General features: G+C 34.0%; 1 protein-coding gene and 1 long non-coding RNA gene across 5 annotated transcripts in view; both read left to right on the top strand.

Annotated features, from left to right (window-relative positions):
• The window catches only part of LOC143213737 (opioid-binding protein/cell adhesion molecule homolog), a 918,132-nt gene that overhangs the window by 359,487 nt on the left and 537,586 nt on the right, over positions 1-21,059 (top strand). The gene's annotated exons all lie outside the window — the stretch shown is intronic.
• LOC143213741 (uncharacterized) lies at positions 42-8,718 on the top strand. The gene is made up of 2 exons (XR_013010025.1): positions 42-1,268; positions 6,190-8,718. It is a non-coding gene; the product is annotated as an uncharacterized LOC143213741 (long non-coding RNA).

Here is a 21,059-nt window from a genome sequence, read left to right as displayed (position 1 = left end):
TGAAAAGTGAATTAGAACCCGCCTATAACATCTACTCATGTCCATTCTATATATTACAACCTTTGTTATTCCGTATTATTTCATGTATGTGTAATGTGTTTATAGAAGATAAAAATATAAACAAAAATATAACAAATGTAAAAGATAAGCCAATTAGTCTTAGCAAAACGTTTTTAAATTGATGTTAACTGGTAAACTTTTGGTCAATTTGTTTAGTTTAATTAAGTATTAAATCTGCAGCTGCTGGATATCTGCAGGCATAAAAACTGAGATTAAAATTATTACATTCAACAAATATTGTCAGATATAAAATGTAATCTAATTAACATACTACTTTATCTGCATAGATAAAGTAACATAAACATCTCGCATCTCGTTAATCTAAACTGTTCGATAGATGAGTCTCTTAATTGTTAACTACGGTTCAATCACAGATATACTTACCCAAAAACAGTGATACTCACTAAGAAAAACTAGGGAACTCTTAGTCCAGTTCATTATACATATATTTAGTATTACCGTTCATTATATTTTGAACAATAAAATTAATAGATTACTTACATTATTGTTAAAAATTACATACTTGTTTTAGGTAGGTATGAACTTTTAATGCAATTGCAAAAATATTCATATTTGGATGGTATTTAATTACTTATGTAGTGTTGTATACCAACGATAAGATTCTCTCTAGCATTAGTAATCACTCATGTAATCTAAACGTTTCAGTTCGTCTCTCTATCTTCAGTTCGACATTCCATCTACCATTACTCATCTTTGAACCTCATCCTCATGATTCATCCCTTACTGACCATTAGACCTAAAACAACCCCCACTTTACAGAACCCAAAACCTATATCTCCTGCTGATTTCTTCCTATCGCGAGCATTCTTTTCTCAGTCTTCATTCGCTTCCGATCAGTCTCTTACCGAGTCTTGTCTAGACTACTAAGATCTTTTGTATTACGTCCGTAGTTTGTATTTCGTTTAGAAATTGTACTTAATAAATATACTTATATTGAGTATCCGGAATAAAACATATAAAGTTTGGCGACGAGGACGGGATTGTCCAGCACTCTACACGCAGTGAAAATAAGTGGAATTAGCAACTCTACCCTGTGAACCGAGTGGCAATATTCAATTTGCTGAGAACGTGGACATCGAACAAGACAAAATACAAAGTAGCAGCTCATCTGAGGAAAATTCCGCAATCTGGTTGGAAAATACTGGTCTTAGCAACACCAGCACCGTTTGCAAAGGACAACTTCCACAGTAAGTACTGCTCAGTAGATACTCATCAGTCTAGACAATTCTTCTCCTTCTATTCTCCTAAATTTTCCTAAATTCTACGTAACCATGGCTAATGAAACACCGCGAACGTCGCGACCTACGTACGAAGTCTCATTTTTAATCAAGTTAATTCCTGAAACATTTGACGGTGATCGATATAAAATTCGTAGCTTTGTAAAACAAATTGATGGAGTTTTTGAACTAGCTGCGGAATCTCAAAAACCCGCATTATTACTTTACGTAAAAAGTCGTATCACTGGCAAAGCACGAGAACAAATCGACATACATTGCAATCTCACAACTTGGGAAGGAGTTTCAGACCTTCTTTTAAATCTTTATCAAGATAAGTAAAGTCTCGATCAGTTATTTGAGGAATTAAATTCAATTGTCCAAAAGCAAACTGAAAATGTATCCCAATTCTTTCAAAGAATTGAGGACCTTTCATCTCGAATTCTCGCAGCCGTTCACGCGTCAGAACAAAATGAAAGTCTTTTACCTGGAAGCATTGCAATGGTAACTAAGATGACCCTTAACCGATTCATTTATCATACTCATCCTCAGATCTCACAAATGCTTCGGTATAGAGAATTTCAATCAATCAATGAAGCCTTTACCGCTGCTTCAGCCGAAGAAAAAGCTCTTCGAATTCACTATGATAATTTCCGAAGTTGTACTTATTGTAACAGAACGAACCATGCAAGTAGAGATTGTCGCTTCAAAAATTTCAGATCAAATCCTTCGACATCTCAATATTCTAAACCAATCCATTTCACTCAACAAAATCAACCTTTCAAACCAATCCATGTCACACAACAAAATCAACCTTTCAAACAAAATAAATTTCAAAATTCCTATAAATACTCAAATCAACCACAATATCCGAATCAGCCTAATGATCCAAGTTCAACCCAAAATTCGCACCGCCCAGTAAATCAAATTCAATGTCGTTATTGCAAAAATATGGGCCATTCTATTGACGAATGTATAAAAAGATTTGCTGCAAATGTTCGTCGTAATAAAAACAATGGAAATAGAACGAATACTCAAAACGTGCAACATTCAAATGTTCATCTGAGTAATCAACGTTTTCAACCTTTAGAGCGAAACAGTAATTCTAAATTTCCTCCACAAGAATCTGCGAATAACGATGAACATAATACTACGTCACAGCTCTGTTCTTTTACATTTCATAATGTATACTTTAATAAAAACGAATTAACGTTTATTTTATTTGAATCTCCATTATCAAACTCCCCTGACGGAGTTCTAAAATTTTTAGTAGATACGGGAGCATCCGTATCATTAGTAAAAAAATCAAGTCTCTACGAATTCAAAATCACTAATCCTAAACCAATAATGCTTAACGGTATTAACGTCAATTCACCAATTGCGACTCTGGGAGAAACGAACCTCAAATTATCAATTCGTAAACACTCGTTCAACTGCAAATTTCAAGTCCTTCACTCTAATACGGGTATTCCCTTCGACGGTCTCTTAGGTCAAGACTTCTTTGATACGCAAAAATGTAAAATCGATTTTAAAAATTCATCTGTTTCTATCGAAGCAATTCCATTTTCAATTCCTCTGCAACGAAATATAAATCAACATTCAGATACATCTTTAATAACAATTGGACCTCGAACAGAAATGGTGACCAAAATATCAGTTTTGAATCCTCTGAATTTGAAAGAAGGTATAATTCAAAACCAATTTTTGGATAAAAAGGAATCATTACTTGTCCCCTGCGCGATAGTAAATGTAATAAACAAGAATGAAGCTTTAATTACAATCATTAATCGAACTTTATAAAAGAAAGTATTAGCTAAACCCAATTTACCACTACTACGTCTGCCCGAACAAAGTCGTCTGTCTTATACTCCTAATGTCAAGTTAGATAATAAAGCTAAGAGATTTACATTATTAAATGAAAATTTGCGTATAGAACATCTCAATCTCGAAGAGAAAGAGTCCATAATAAAATTATGCCAGGAATTCGAAGATATTTTCAATCTCCCTGGTGACGCATTAACTACAACTACTGCAACTGTTAGTAAAATCCCAACAATTGATAATATTCCTATTCGAGTTAAATCTTATCGGTACCCCGAGGTACACAAAAATGAAGTATCAAAACAAATCGAGAAAATGTTAGCACAAGGAATCATTAAACCCTCAACAAGTCCATGGTCGAGTCCACTCTGGGTTGTACCCAAAAAGATAGACGCTTCTGGTCAACAAAAGTGGAGAATTGTCATTGATTATAGAAAACTCAATGAAAAAACTATCGGAGATGCTTACCCTCTCCCAAATGTGGAAGATATCCTCTCTCAATTAGGTCATTCGGAGTATTTTACCACATTAGATTTGGCAAATGGTTTTCACCAAATCCCCATGCATTCAGACGATGCTCCAAAAACTACTTTTTCAACCCCAGAAGGTCATTTTGAATTCACAAGAATGCCCTTTGGTTTGAAGGATGCACCAGCTGAGTTTCAAAGAACAATGAATATTGTTTTGACCGGACTTACTAACAAACAATGTTTCGTTCATTTAGATGACGTAGTTATTTTCGGATCCAGTCTCGCTGATCACAATTTAAAACTACGTAATGTTTTTGATAGATTTCGTGAATATAATTTGAAACTTCAACCGGATAAATGCGAATTTTTACGTGAATCTTATCAATATCTCGGACATATAATTTCTAAGGACGGAGTTAGACCGAATCCAAAAAAAATCGAGTGTATAAAAAAAATAGATCCTCCAAAAGATTTAAAACAAATCAAGCAATTTCTCGGAATGGTAGGATATTATCGAAAATTTATTCCAAACTTCTCAACAATCGCGAAACCAATGACCCTTCTCTTAAAAAATGATACGAAATTCATTTGGACCGAGCAGCAACAAAATGCGTTCGACACATTAAAATTGATTCTAACTAGTGAACCCTTATTACAGTACCCTGATTTCACTCAAACTTTTGTTGTTACCTGTGACGCCTGTAATGTAGGAATCGGTGGAGTCCTCTCACAGATAAAGGATAATAAGGATCTGCCCATAGCCTACTATTCAAGGACGTTAAACCAATTCCGAACAAAACTACTCCACGACCGAGAAAGAATTGTTAGCTATTATAAATACAGTCGAACACTTTCGACCCTATCTCTATGGTAGAGAGTTTACAATTTTCACAGATCACAGACCCCTTCAATGGCTTTTTAACTGCAAAAATCCCTCTTCAAAACTTGTTCGATGGCGCTTACGTCTTAATGAATACAAGTATGTAATAAAGTATAAACCGGGAAAAGTAAACTCTAATGCTGACGGGTTATCGCGACTGCACCCTGATCCAAAAGAAATTTGTAAACCTGTACTCCACGTAGTACACAAATCTAATAAAACATACCAAGATTTCACAAAATTCCATTATACGAATTTAAATGTAATCGAATTTCCAATGGAAGAAACACCTCTTCCGAAATTAAAAGGTATCGTAGTACTATTTTGGTCTGAAGATTTAGATAAAGAAAATCAGTATTCAGATTATGTGACCGAAAATTTGGATGTAAACGCACTGAAATCAAGCCCCAACGGGTTATGTAAATTGAAAAATGACAATCAAACTTAATTAATTCTATTTCCTAAAAATCTATATCATGACAAAATCGATTATCGTAATTTATTTCAGAGTGTTACGATTCTTCAAGAGACAATCAAATCAAAGGACTTTATTCTAGTTCCCCCGAAAAAGAAAAACGGTATTAAACCTGAAATTTTTAACGAAATGGTTAAATTCTTCTTTCCTTCCAATAGTATAAAATTCTTAAATATAAATAAAATCGTTCCTAATAATCGTGAAGAAATACAAATCATTCTTAAAGAGTGTCATGACAGTAAACTATCTGGACATTGCGGTTTTAATCGTACTTATTCTAGAATCAAGGACAGATATTACTGGTCTACAATGAAAAGAGATATTAGAAATTATATTAAAACATGTCACTCTTGCCAATTGAATAAAACCAATTTTAAACCCACAAAACAACCCATGGAAATTACCACTACTTCCGCAAAACCTTTTCAAAGACTAGCTATTGACGTAGTAGGACCTCTACCCATTACTGAACAAGGCAATCGATTTATCATCACAGCTCAAGACGATTTGACAAAATACTCATTTGCAATTGCAGTCCCAAATCACGAAGCCGAAACAGTTGTCGAAAAATTACTTTATATTTTTGTCTACTTCGGTATTCCTCAGACGTTCCTAACTGATCAAGGTTCAGATTTTATGTCAGATCTTGTCAAGGAAATAAGTAATCTTTTCAAGACAAAACATATTTCAACCGCACCTTATCATCCTCAAACGAATGGAGCCCTTGAAAGATCACACCTCACTCTAAAAGATTATCTCAAACATTATATAAATAATAAACAAACGGACTGGGACACTTACATCACCTTTGCAATGTTTAGTTACAATACAGCCGTTCATAGATCTACTCGTTACACACCGTATGAACTTCTTTTCGGACAAAAGGCTTATTTACCTTCGTCTATCACTCAAGATCCGGAATTTCATTATACTTACGATGACTACGTTAGATCACTCAAGTTTAAATTGAACACAGCTTTTCAAATCGCACGCGAAAATCTTGTTAATTCAAAATTAAAAAGCAAAGAACACTATGATAAGACAATTAATCCAATTAAATTCAAAGTTAACGATTTGGTTTTATGATTGAAAATAAATACATTCCCTCAGGATTATCAAAAAAACTTTTGAGTAATGCTAAGGGACCTCATAAGATCATTCGACTTTTTCCTAACCAAACTGCAGAAATTCAAATTAACAAAAAATTGGTTAAATACCATACTAATTTTCTCAAACCTTATTTTTCAGATGAATAAAACTATCCTAATCCTTCTACTTCCACTCCTAGCAAGTAGCCATGTTTTCATCAATCACCCTTTAAAAGAATCTAGTGGAATCTTTTATAATAAAAAAGGAATAGCTAAGATTGCGAATTCCAAGCTCACACTTCTCTCATATATGAATAAAACTCATTTAAACAATGCGCTCACGATCATTAACACATATTTAATTAAAACCAGAGATATTTGTAATTTAACGTTACAAGATTCAACTCGGAAAGATCATACTAGCTTTCATTGTGAACGCACTATCCAGTTAATCGAAACAGAATGGTTAGAAATTAATACAAAACGCGAAATACTCGAACAACTGACCCAGAAATTAATTTCTAGAAAGAAACGTGGTCTCTTAAACGGCATGTCGTATCTACTAAAATGGGCTTTCGGTATCCCTGACGCTGATGATGCTCAATTTTATGAAGATAGTATTAAAACTTTAATAAACAACAATAAGAAAACACAAACCTTGCTTAAAACACAAGTTCAAGTAATTACGAACACTATTAAAAATTTTAATAATTCTTTATCCTCCCTTCAAAGTCAAGAGAGAGCAATGAATGAAAATATAGACAAAATAAATTCTTTTACTACTCAAACAAATTCTTATATTTCACGTTTAGAAATGGAATCCACAGTAAATCAACAGGTTACCATTCTAAACGTATTAACAAGCCAAATTAATCGTGAAATTTCAAAATATATAGAAGCTATTAATCTGGCTGAACATAATATTGTTTCACCATTTATTATCACTCCTAAAATGTTATACAAGGAATTAAAAGAGTATAAAAGTGAGCACGAATTAGTTATGAAACCAGATTTAGAAAATATACGCGATTTCTATAAATTCATTCAACTTCATGTAATTGCAACTGAAACTAATATAATATTTGCACTTCAAATCCCTTTAGTTGTACGAACGAAATTCGATCTCTTCGAACTCATTCCTCTTCCAATTCAGCATAATGATTCACAATTCTTTTCCTATATTATCCCTCAGAATCAGTATCTTCTTCTATCCCAAACCAAATCCCAATTTACCTTCCTAAAGGAGTTGTCTGACTGCAACGAATATTGAGATGAGGAGTACGTCTGTTTTCATCTACACACCACAGCTTCAACGAGTCAATCAATCTGTGAGATTGAGCTGCTATCTCCACATATTAACAAAATTCCTTCTACCTGCACAACAAAGACTATAAAAGGAACCATAGAAACCTGGAACTATATTGCGAAGAACCAATGGATATATGTTCTTCACGAACCAACTACTCTCACCGTTATGTGTGAAGATCAAGGTCGTATGGAAGATGTCATTCTCCAGAAGAGCGGCATTATGCATCTTCAACCTCGCTGCAAAGGATACACTAACCTATTCGTGATTGAAGCTACATATGAAACCAGTAAAAATGTAACTTATTACATTCCACGCATGAATATTTTGGATGATGACTGTTGGATTTTATTACCGCATCTAAGGACAATTAAGTCAACTATGTTAAAGCTATGTTACCAAGCAAATGAATCAACCATTCATCATCACACATGCCAAGTGGTATACAATTGCTCTGGGAATAATCGCAGCCGTTTTTGTAATATTTATATTTTTAAAAGGTTGCCAATATCTTGGATGTCTTCACTGGCTACAACGATTATGTTGTTCAACTACAAAGAGGAATAGGGAAACCAATTCCCCCGTAGTCAAGAACTTTGTCAATTGCATCTTTGATTCATCATCGTCATTATCGAATCAATCACAGACACCAATGAATGAGATCACATATCAACCAAGGCGGAATCCACCAGTTATCAATAGTCCAGTACCTGACTTCTCAGAAGATGAAGAATCAACTTCCGTAATTCCAGTTCAGACTCGACAAAGAATACGTAAAAGTACTACACCTCTCTAAGAAGAAAGAAGATTGTAACCTGCGATATTTTTCATAGATTACTCTATATCTAATTTCTGAAATTCCAAATAATCTCTCATGAACAATTAAGCTATCTACTCTAAATTAGTTGTAATTAATTCTTAATTCCTAATTAATTCATGGTATATTTCATTGTTAAATTCAATTAATGATTTTATGGCGGAAGGTGTTGTATACTCTAACTTGCGTTATTTTTTTTATTTTACTCTATATCTAAATTTTGCATTTCCAAATAATCACTTATGAATAATTAAGTTATCTATTCTAAATTAGTTTGTAATTAATTCTTAATTCCTAATTAATTCATGGTATATTTCATTGTTAAACTCTGTTAACAATTTTATGGCGGAAGGTGTTGTATACCAACGATAAGATTCTCTCTAGCATTAGTAATCACTCATGTAATCTAAACGTTTCAGTTCGTCTCTCTATCTTCAGTTCGACATTCCATCTACCATTACTCATCTTTGAACCTCATCTCCATGATTCATCCCTTACTGACCATTAGACCTAAAACAACCCCCACTTTACAGAACCCAAAACCTATATCTCCTGCTGATTTCTTCCTCTCGCGAGCATTCTTTTCTCAGTCTTCATTCGCTTCCGATCAGTCTCTTACCGAGTCTTGTCTAGACTACTAAGATCTTTTGTATTACGTCCGTAGTTTGTATTTCGTTTAGAAATTGTACTTAATAAATATACTTATATTGAGTATCCGGAATACAAAAGTAGTACTATATGTGAGTTGCTATGCGTCAGGTGACATGTCCCCATAACTTTAAACAATTGTAGGATTTAAGTCGTCAATAGAATAATGCGATTGTAAACACGAAATATTTTAATACGTAATTTGAAATATAACGAATACGATTAATTAAGTTATCCCGTCTGAATCTCCGTCTGAGATCAAACACGTGTTTTCGTTTTCGTACGTCGAACCAGAATGACAAAGAAATCGCATATTACAAATATGAATAACGAAATCGATAAACATAATAACAGATATCGAATCGTTGCGTCGGCGTCGTTACAGTTACTAACGTCATGACATTCGACGGAATTCTCACCGCTCGGAGATGGCATCTCCTTACACAATCATAATTTGTTTAAACGGATCAGTCCGGATATGATTTTTATGCGGATATGTAGAGGAAGGTCTAATAAAAATGATCTAATTTGTTCGAAGAGATCCAATTAGGTCCATTAAAAGATATACCTTGCAAATTCTAAGAAAGTATATAGATTTTATTCATTTCATTAATTATTAATTTTTAATACATTGCGAGCAAACATCCTCAACTAACAGCGTTAATTGTTGCCCCAAAGGAGTGTTTTTCATTTACACAAAAGAGGCAGAAGAAATATTAAATAGGCTAATCAGGACACCTCAATGAAAAGAAGCAATTTTTGGCTGAAAAATACTGCATCCCAAATGTCTATCTTTGTGAATTTACATTAACTATAGTTTTTGTGGACAAACATTAATTTTTTCAGCTTCGATGTTGATGGACATTTAGGAAGCAATACAATTAGAAATCGATATGAGAAAGTCGACTTTTTCGTGAAATGTCACTAAATTTTTCGATCCAGCCCACTGTGCGGCATCCTGATCGCTCACCTTGCATTTATCAAGGGTTGCAACAAAAATATTTAATGTCTCAATTATTTGTTGTTATATAAAAAAACTCTTCAAACAAAAGTTGTAGTGTATAAGGAAGTGAATATAGTGACAGGGAAAGAAATTTTTTTTCAAGTTGTCGTGGTCATGGATGTTTTTTTTATTAATAACTGTTTATGCTATCTCTTATGCTATGTGTCCTCAAGGAGAAAAAAGACAAATTCAACGATATCTCATAACGTACATTTATGTCAAGGTTTAAAAAATTCAAAATTTTCATATTTGATGCGTGCCGGTTTCTCGTGGTCACCTCGGGCCCAATTTTATTCCAGGTCATTTCCTCACTTATTGTTACAATTTTAGGAGGTGGCAACAAAAAATTTTGGTAGTCGAATAATAAGGTCCACCCTAAAGCACGTATGCGTTGCTTTTGTTCATATAATAAAAGAATTGGAGGGTTTTATGCTAAAAAGCTAATACGTATATGCTTCTGTTTGAAATCAACGTATTTTAGGAAGGATAGAAGGGTTAAGGAAAAGAAAGGAATTGGAAAATATTCTAGCAGCCGACTCGAGTTGAGTCGCGTCGCGCGTCCTATGAAATTCAAATATATAGACGTATTTACAGAGGCCAGTAGGCTAACCAGCAGCCAACATTAACCTTTTCTGAACGAAGGAGATACCATAGCATAGCTGAGGGAGGAGACATTGGAAAGGGGCGGATAGGTCAAGTTAGAATAATCGCGCCGTTTATAAGCTGCTGGTGCGTCGCTCAGTCTTCCGGTTATGCATTAAGATGACGAATAACGGCTACTACTATGCCGGAAAACTGCCAGCATCACAATCCAGAGATAAAACAATGCCTCTTTAACCCTGTTTACTCTGCGGGTTAAACGCAATACATAATGAACATGTTAAGAGTGCGTTTATTATAAATACGAGAAAATACACTTTCATAACGTAGTACATAGTCAACGACCGGTTCTACTTCCTTTAATTTCGTATTGCAAACATAGATGTAAAATTAATTAACAAAAATCCCGCAAGAAGGTAGCTACGTTTCATAACACTTTGCTATGATTTATAGTAAAAAAATTGTTGCTATTTGCTATTATTTTGTGGGTTTTTCTAGTAGTTTCAATCGCCCACGATTTTATTCTCTTTCTAAGCAAACTATAAGTGTGAAACAAAATTAAAACTTGTACTTAAAGGGTTAATTAAGTATCAATTATTTTGGCGAACCTACTCATAAATTAATTTCTAAGGAAATGAAGATACGCGAAAGATTTACGTATACAGGGAGGCCCGTTTAAATAAGGCCACATAAATATCTCCTCCAATTGTGGGGGTACAACAAATATTTTGTGTACTATTTGAATGGTTTAAAGGAACCATTTATATTGCAAACAATATTTTTTCCGAAGGTCATTTTTTTCGGAGTTATCAAGGTCATCGATGTTTTTTGATACATAGCTACATTTTTATTTTATTGCACCGTGTAACTGATCGAAAAATACAATCAGATATGTATAATAACATGACCTTGAAATGACCTTAATCATCGAAAATTACAGTTTTACCTAGAACTGATGTCGAATATCTTCGGCTACGTCTCCTGAACCTATGAATGCAAAGAAAATATTTTTTATCACACTAAGAATAACGATCAACAGATGTGTGTACGTGTCAACTGTTAAAACAACACTCATGTTCTCTTAAGTTATCATCAGAGATGTTCAAAATGGTGTCCTTCTACGTTGATACATTTTCTGAAACGTGCAATGACCGAACAATGTTCATATCCACTGGTGTAGTTGGTCGTTCATTATAAACTGGTAGTTTCAATTTTCCCCACAAAAAAAGTCCATTGGTGTGAGGTCTGGTGAACGCGGTGGCCATCCTACAACTCCGGTAAGACCAATCCATCGATTTCAAAATTGTAAATCCAAAATTTGTTTGACAAGGCGTGTAGAATGAGCCGGACAACCGTCATGCTGATACCACTTTCTTAAACGGATATCTGGTGGTACATCATGAAGAAGCATTTGTAGCTCATTTTGCAAGATTGTTGCATACTTTTCTCCATTTAAAGTACCGTTTATGAAATAAAGAACAATTATTTGATTATATTATTTAATATGCCACACCAGACATTTACACTCCATGGTCTTTGTTTATTCACTAATCTTAGCCAGTGTGGATTGTCAATTGACCAATAATCCATGTTTCTTAGATTTAGCTGTCCTGTCATGGTTGGTGAAAGATGCTTCATCGGTAAATAGTACTCTTTTAAAAAATGATTCGTCATTTTCGTATCGCTGCAAACCCCACCGAGAAAAATTCATACGATTTACAAAATCTGTTCCGTGAAGGTCCTGATGTAACAATAGATGATAGGGATGAAATTTTTCTTCTTCCAATATCCGTATTGTGCTTGTTTTAGAAATGCCAGTTTCACGCTCGAGTTGTCTTAAACTCACATGTGGGGTTTGGTTAACTTTATAGTTATTTTGTTTCTTTCGTTTGTAACAGTTCTGGTTCTTACACGATTTTTCACAACAGTACCAGTTTTACGAACATTACTGATCACCTTTGCATAAGGAGAACGTGATAGACAATTACGGTCTGGAAATTTATCTTTGTACATTCGAACTGCTTCCCTTTATCAATGATCAGCTTTACCGTAAACGAATACCATATCAACTTTCTCTTGCATTGAGTAATTCATTTCAAACAGCACCTTGATACACGGATAGATAAATTGAAACTGATCGGAATTTTAAACCGTTAGGTATCATCAGTATTGCGACAGTAAACATGTTTATTTACATTCACGCTCTTGATGTAGAGTCTTGGTCAAAGCCTACGATCTCAATAGACATCAGTTCTCGGTAAAACTTTAATATTCGAAGATCAAGCTCATTTCAAGGTCATATTATTATACATATCTGAATGTATTTTTCCATCAGTTACACGATGCAATAAAAAAAATCATGTAGTTATGTATCAAAAAACATCGATGACCTTGATAACTCCGAAAAAAATATTCGTGCCAGATATGTAGACCATTAACACGATGCACATTACCTAACAAATATTTTTTGCATCACAATAACCTGAAGAGATATTTAGGTGTCCTGTTTTAGACGAAACACCCTGTATATTGAAGCGCGCATCAATATGCTTCAATATAAACTCATCAATATATTCTCACCAATACTTATTCTCGCAAAAATATTCGTGCTGCAGGTCGGGGCTGTAGAATTCTCATTTTTAATTGTTCAACCGTAAAGTCTGGTTTACATTGTTTCAATGCATCAACAATTTTTTGCATTGCAATTGCTTTTTTGGTTTTGTTAAAATAATCTTTTGTCTTCACACGCCACAATTCTGGATAATCACGATATGTCGCTATAAACAGGGTTGTGAAATCCCGATCCCGAACGGAACCCTAATCACTAGAAGGGGAGCTCGGTGGGTCAGCCATGTTCTCACTTCGTGGTCTCACAAGCAACTTATATTAAAGGAAATATTGACAATAAAGCTCCTGGACGTTCAAACGGTTCTTCAGTATTGACAGAAAATATAATTTTCTATCAATATCCGCCAATATTGATAGGACGCTTCAATACCTTCCTAGACGATCAATATTTCCATCAATATGATCCTCCGTCAATATTGAAACGAATATTGACAATATTATTGATCGTCTAGGGGCCACTTTATGTTTTTCAATTCCTTTCACTTGTTTTGATCGAATTGCATTGCAATTTGCAAGCATGTATACATAGAATTGCAACCTTAGAATATGTATTGTATAAACTTTCGTTATAGTCTTACAATTAGATAAAAAACTTTTGAAATCAATTTTAATTTTTCATAATTCCTTTATATGTCGTCTAGACTAATTTACCTATACACCTTCTCAAACGAATCAACTGATTTGGTGAAATTTGAAGAAACTTATTAGTATGTATTTATAGCAAAATTGAGTGGATGAAATTCAAAATTTTTATGGAAAATTTTCAGAATTGAAGGTATCAATATATGATTTCTCCTCTATTAAAATAATGAAGGGAAGAAATAACATTCAATTTAGTTTCTACAAAATTATGGTAAATTTAAGCTAGCTACTCGTGTTATGCTATTGAATATCGCTTCTCTGATATATCTTGTAAATGTTCATCATTTACTATTTTTACTTATTGTAAGCACAAATACATACAATACACGATGTGTGTTTTATCTCAATACAATAAAATACCTTCAAATTTAGAAATGATTCTATCAAAAAAATGCTTGAGGAAAAGTTGCTTGGTACGGAGGGGGACGTTATGTGGTGTAACCGTTCTTGGGTAAACTTTTCCTTGCATAACCAGAAATTTCTGCTTTTCTCCTATAAATTTTTTCCTTTCTCCTATGTTATCCAGTAGATTTAGACGAGAAGATGTGAGAAATCAAAGTTTCGATCCTGGAGGATCAATGGTTTAAAAGTTATAAGTGTTTAAAGTTGAGCGATGTTCAGTGTTTTTGACAGGTTAGCTCCGCCATGATGTGTGTAGTGACGGTCCTGCGCCCCTTGCTGAGCATAGTCGCTAGGTGGCGCTAACCTGTCAAAAACACTGAACATCGCTCAACTTTAAACACTTATAACTTTTAAACCATTGATCCTCCAGGATCGAAAATTGGATTTCTCGCATCTTCGTGTCCATAGGAAAGAGACAAAAATTTATAGGAGTACGGCAAAGATTTCTGGTTATACGCGAGGAAAAGAACAGCCCGAGAAAACATATGTATACTATGATTGCTGGTAAGTATTAATTACAGACTACGTAAGTATCAATTGGTTGGACGAGATATGATACACGATCGAACCGCCTTTGAACCACCTTCGAAAAAAAATATTGTTTGCAATATAATGATTCCTTCAAACCATTCAAATAGTACACATATTTTTTGTACCCCCACAATTGGAGTAGATATTTAGGTGGCCTTATTTACACGGACCCCCCTGTATACAGTCGGTCACAAAAATATTGGGTAATTATACAGAAAAGTACTGCCCACTCCGATTTTGATGAAATTTAAATATGTTATGCAGCAACACATTCTAAACAGCTTTTTCCTTTTCCAATATAGGGGGTTGCTTTTAGTTTTCGAGATATTTGCAAAAAACTATCGCGAATACTGTATTGAATTTTTCGTATTCCTGCACGCTGCGCTGCAACGTAAGTCTGTTTCGGTGCGACGTTTGTTTACATTTTGACGCTGTAGAGATAAGAGAGAAAACAGAGGGGGGCGAAAAGAGCCAGCCTGACACCACACACACCCACCCAGTGTTTCATACGCACCCACTGTTTCTAAATTATGCTCTAGATTCTTACGTATTTTCACGTGCTGATTACGAACATGATATTGAAAATTTGCGCAAATGTTAATTTCTTAACGGAAACCTTCTTTTTAGAAACACTGGGTGCGTGTTAAGCACTGGGTGGGTGTGTGTGGTGTCAGGCCGGCTCTTTCCGCCCTCCCGTTTTCTACCTCATCTCTACAGAGTCAAAATGTAAACAAACGCCGCACCGAAACAGGTTTACGTTGCAGCGGAGCGTGCAGGAATACGAAAAATTCAATACAGTATTCGCGAGTTTTTTGCAAATATCTCGAAAACTAAAAGCGACCCCCCTATATTGGATAAGGAAAAAGTTGTTCAAAATGTCAATATCTATAACATATTTAAATTTTATCAAAATCGGAGTGGGCAGTACTTTTCTGTATAATTACTAAATATTGGGACAAAATTGCAATAGATCGGAATTGTAGAAAAAATGCTAAAAGTTGCTGTTCACAACTTTTTTATGTGGGCCTATATTGAAAATTTAAAAAATACGTTTTGTAGATCTATGTCAATTAAACATATTCTGAAAATTTCGTCAAAATCGGTCGACGTTGCAATGAGCTACAAACGTTTAAAGATGGTGAAGATTGCAATTTTTCACGATTTTCGACCTGTAACTGCAATAAATCTAAGGATTCTTACATCTTTCAATGCCTGTCATTCTTTCACAGTGCATATAACCGACACAGATCTACAAAATATACTTTTTAAATTTTCAATATAGGCCCACATAAAAAAGTTGATAATGCAACTTTTAATATTTTTTCTACAATTCCGATCTATTGCAAGTTTTGAAAAATTTCTTTTCACATCCTGTAGTAAACAAATTGCTCTTGCTTTCCAAAAAAAGTTCAAATCGATTGGTCCGATATTAAAAAAGTTATCGTCTTTTTAAGAGTGTCCCAATATTTCTGTGACCGACTGTATGGTGGAAATTCTCATACGAAAATTATTTCTCATATCGTCAAACAAAACATGATCTAACACGATCATTTTAATTGGAAAATTGAAATAGATAGTAATTAAAGTTGACAGAAGGTTCGAAAGTAATTTGATAAAGGGAGGGAACAAATGCTAAATTTTAAGTGTGTAAAATTTAAGATACTTTAGACTTTCGGGACTCTTATTTACGTTGTTTAATTTATTCGAGTGAATAGGAAGATGAATACATACGTACATATGAATCAATGTGTAAAATATTGAAATAAATTTTAGATTGGACGATTATTAAAATGAATCTTTCATTTGTTTCGAAAAGGTTTATAATAGAAATGAGAATATGTATTGGAATTGGGAAAACACGGGAGACCGCTGCATTACAAACTATTGTATAATGGTCACGCTGCTGGTCATATAGCTTTTCTCGAGGTTTACGGCTCCGTCTGAGAGGTATCATCATGTTTTGAATTTTAATTAGAAAGTTCCGGAGTACCTTTGGGCCCAAGCTTTCAGTGAATAGAGAGTGTTGACTATGGTTCCGCTTAATTCGGCAATATGTTATACATGACTTAGAAGTTAGTTTCTTGGTTATCCTTCGCCCACCAACTGTTATATCGAACGTTTCACAAAATTAGAACACAACTGCATGTAAACATGATCTACACATTGGAGCGTAGAGTCTGCCACATTGAGAAATCGAAGAAGAATTTAGTTAGAATCCCTTAATAAGAACTTTCATTATGACATATGTACGCGTACAATGCTAAAGCAGGTACCACGTAGAACTGGATACTACCAATTTCAACTTTATAGTTGGATAAAATAAGTTTGGCCAAGGAGATGAAATTCATTATACGATAATTTTCGGAATAGAATGGCCCGCTACCGAATTATACAGGGTGTTACATCTTAAACAGGACACCTAAATATCTCTTCAGGTTAGTGTGATGCAAACAATATTTGTTACGTAATGTGCATATTACCAGTGGACCAAATATCTGGCAAGAATATATTTTCCAAAGGTCATTTTTTTCGGAGTTATCAAGGTCATCGATGTTTTTTGATACATAACTACATTTTTATTTTATTGCATCGGGTAACTGATCGAAAAATACATTCAGATATGTAATATAATAACATGACCTTGAAATGATCTTGATCTTGGAAAATTAAAGTTTTACCTTCGGATCAAGCTCAAGGTCACGTTATTATACATATCTGAATGTATTTTTCGATCAGTTACCCGATGCAATAAAATAAAAATGTAGTTATGTATTAAAAAACAACGATGACCTTGATAACTCCGAAAAAAATGACCTCCGGAAAAAATTCGTGTCAGAGATTTGGTCCACTGACACCATGCACATTACGTAACAAATATTTTTTGCATCACAATAACCTGAAGAGATATTTAGGTGTCCTGTTTTAGACGAAACTAAACCGTGTATTATGTACAGTGCGTATCAGAAGTTTAGGGACGCAACCTATCATTTGAACAAAAACGTACCCTCTGATGAATCTTCGATTGATTTTTACATCGTATGTTTCGAATACTTTCAAAAATTATGATTACTACGAAAACTATTCATTGATTTTTTTCATCGTATGTTTAGAATATGTATTTAAATTCTTCTAATGTTTTTACTGTTTTAAATTACACCTACTCATTTTTGTTATAATTGAATAAAATCCGCTGTCTATTAATAACATACGTATTGAGTAGATTCTGTTCCATATCTTAATCTCGAGTCTGACTCGATGTCATAGTACTGGAAGTTAAGCTGTGAATCTCTAATCCATAGATTTTGCTGATTAGATTATTTTATCAGAACCATTCTCACCGCGAGTAATATCCATCGCTCCTCTACAGAAAATCTTTCACCTAAGTTCGAATTATACAGTTATTTCGGGATCCTGGAAGATTACAGACGCAATCTAATTGTGAGTGTCTGTCGGCCGAAACATAATTCTGATTAGTTTCTCTTGGTGTCAAGAACCTTCTAGACATCAATCCTCTTTATCTCGGATGGACTACATAGTACGGGCGGTCGTTTCTGACACGGTCTGAACGCTTAGAAAAACCCGGTGATGGTTAATAACTTTTGCCATTTCATTCTGTAACTAGTTTCGTATTTAATCGACTATTCTTGGATAGAATCATATAATTTTACTGTATCTGAATAATTTGGCAACTAACAAACAAAATAACATGTTTATACTCCTGCGATATTAATGTACTAAAAAATATATTGTTATTACTAGTATTTTCAAAATAAATCCAGTTAAGATGGAGTGAGGTAACTTCGTCTACGGGGCAAGTCCGTTAATTGGTTATTTTATTATAATATGAGCGAAATTTCTCTAGCTTGTATTTATTAATGTAGTACAAGTAGGTATGAACTATTCTACATACAGGGTGTGTTCATTTGACAACTTTCCAGCCGAATATCTCGGAAAGTATGAAAGATATTTAAAAAGTGTAAAACACGCGTATCCAAGGAGTTGGAGGGGGAAAGGGGGGGCAGTATCAGTTTTTTATTTGGGTGGCGTTTTCAAGGCCATTTGGAGGTCAACTTTGTTTTTTCAAATGGAAACCTATATTTTTTATTATGGGATCTTATTGTACATAAAAAACCAGCATATTTCGTAGTATACTTTTCTTTATCCGCGCACTTTTTTATCTGCAGGTTTCCATATGAAAAAACAAAGTTGACCTTCAAATGATCTTGAAAATGCCACCCAAATAAAAAACTGATACTGCCCCCTTCTTTACCCGTCGAAATTCTTGTTCTACACGTTTTTAATAGCTTTCAGACCTTTCGAGATATTCGGCTGGAAAGTTTTCAGATGAACACCCTGTAGATGTCGTCCAAGAATAAAGGTGTTTTCCTCGCTTAAATCAACCAATGCCAGACAAAACGTGCAATACTTTACAGGTTATTAATATATTCTGTGTTGTTATTTTAGGTAAGTACAAACAATATTGATGTAGGTTTACATTAAATAAACAGTTTTTATTGTGTTTTTCAAAATTTATTGAGAAAAACTAACAAGGGAGGTTACCCAAACGTAACACGCCAATTTTAATGAAACTTTGGTATGTTATAGAACTCAAAAAAATATTTCACTTATTTTATATAGCGGCTGAGATTCATGTTAAGGGGGTGAAAATAGCTCTCAAAGGGGTGGAAAATTCTATTTCACTGAATATCTCCGAAAGTATTAGGCCTAGACAAAAATTTCAATATCCAATTTGTGCGTCTTTGAATGGCGAATCTTTTCGTGTAAACTGATTGAAAAAATAATAATTTGTTTTAAAAATATGTTAAAAATTAACTTCTTTTGGAATATTTTTCGATAAAACGTTACAATTTTTTCTGGAAAATTTGCATACAATAATGAACATTAAGAAGTTTGAATATTCGATAAACTCGAGTCAATGTTGTGGTGGTGTTCACACCGATATACCCGAGCGAGATCAATCACCGCCGCCCTACGGCGCACAGTGGGCCAGAATGGCTCGGTAGCTGTTCACGCCTATTTCACCATTATTTCAAAACTTAAAGACCACATTAAATAGGTCATTGAATTCGTCTTGGCATCAGCTATAATGTTATTAAATAAAAAATATATAGTTATAAATAAATATTAAAGGTGACCACAATCTTTTATTTAAAAAAAGAAATTATTCAAATTTTTTGTACTGAGATTTGTAGAAGACTACTGTAGAAGACTATTGTAGATAGACTATTGTAGAAGATTACTGATTACTTTTTATAGGAAACATTTTTTTGTCATACCACCGGAAATGTCTGAAAACTCGTGTGAATAATGAATAATATTTGAAAACTGGCTGTTCACCATTATTTCAAAACATAAAGACCACATTAAATATATCGTTGGATTAGTCTTGGCGTCAGCTATAATATTATTGAATAAAAAATATGCAATTGTAAATAAATAATCAAGGTGAACACAATTTTTTATTAAACCAAATTTTGTTTTTAAATTTTTTGTACTGAGATTTGTAAAAGACTGTGTACTGATTACTTTTTGTAGGAAACATTTTTTTGTCACACCAACGGAAATATCTGAAAAATCGTGTGAATAATAAATAATAATTGGAAACTGGCTATTCAGGCATTCAAACAAGGGTAATCCATAATTTTTGAATGAATGAAGTTTATTACATTAGTAATAACTACTTCGGGAGAAGTTCGCCGGCTCAGTCAGTTGTCGAGGATTCGTCTTCCGCAAATGAGAACACTGGCTTTTGGGTTCATGTAAATATATATATATTTGCAATTAGTGGAACAGTACAGAGGAACAGTAGGAGGTAATATTGACGGCGCAGCGGTGTGTCGAGTCGGCGCACAGTGGTCTAAACGGGCCATTTAGCTGGACAAAATTATTCTAGCATTATTTTAAGACTTAAAGCCGTAGTTAAGTAGGTCATTGGATTCGTCTTGACATCAGCTACAACAATATGAAATAAAACAATATTTAGTAGCATTTAAAAAATTAACATGATAATATTTTTTATTTAAAAAAAAATTTTTGTCAAATTTTTTTATTGGAATTTATAGATGACCGAGTATCGATTAACTTTTGTTCGAAACATTTTCTTGCCAGATTATCCGAAATGTTCAAAACATCGTGGTGACAATTGGGCATTTGCACCGAAAAGCTTCCGAACCGAAACTTTTCATTGAATTTAGCTGGCCAAAATTATTTATAATGTTTAATGATGCCGCAACGTTTTCAAATCACATATAGTATCATTTTGTATTTGTTTAAGTATTTTAAAAACATCATTTCATCTCAAGTGTTTACGTCTGGAAAGCGTGCGCGCCCGAAACGCAAGGACCGCTTGGCGCGATAAACAAAATGCTGTAAAAAAAAGGTGCAAACTCGTGCAACTTTTTTTTGTTTTGCTGTAAGCCCAAACCTTTGACA

The sequence above is a fragment of the Lasioglossum baleicum genome, chromosome 11, assembly GCF_051020765.1.
Source record: "Lasioglossum baleicum chromosome 11, iyLasBale1, whole genome shotgun sequence".
Lineage (NCBI taxonomy): Eukaryota > Metazoa > Arthropoda > Insecta > Hymenoptera > Halictidae > Lasioglossum > Lasioglossum baleicum.
The sequence above is the reverse complement of the archived record's forward strand: the minus strand, read 5'-3'. Positions and strand labels throughout refer to the sequence as shown.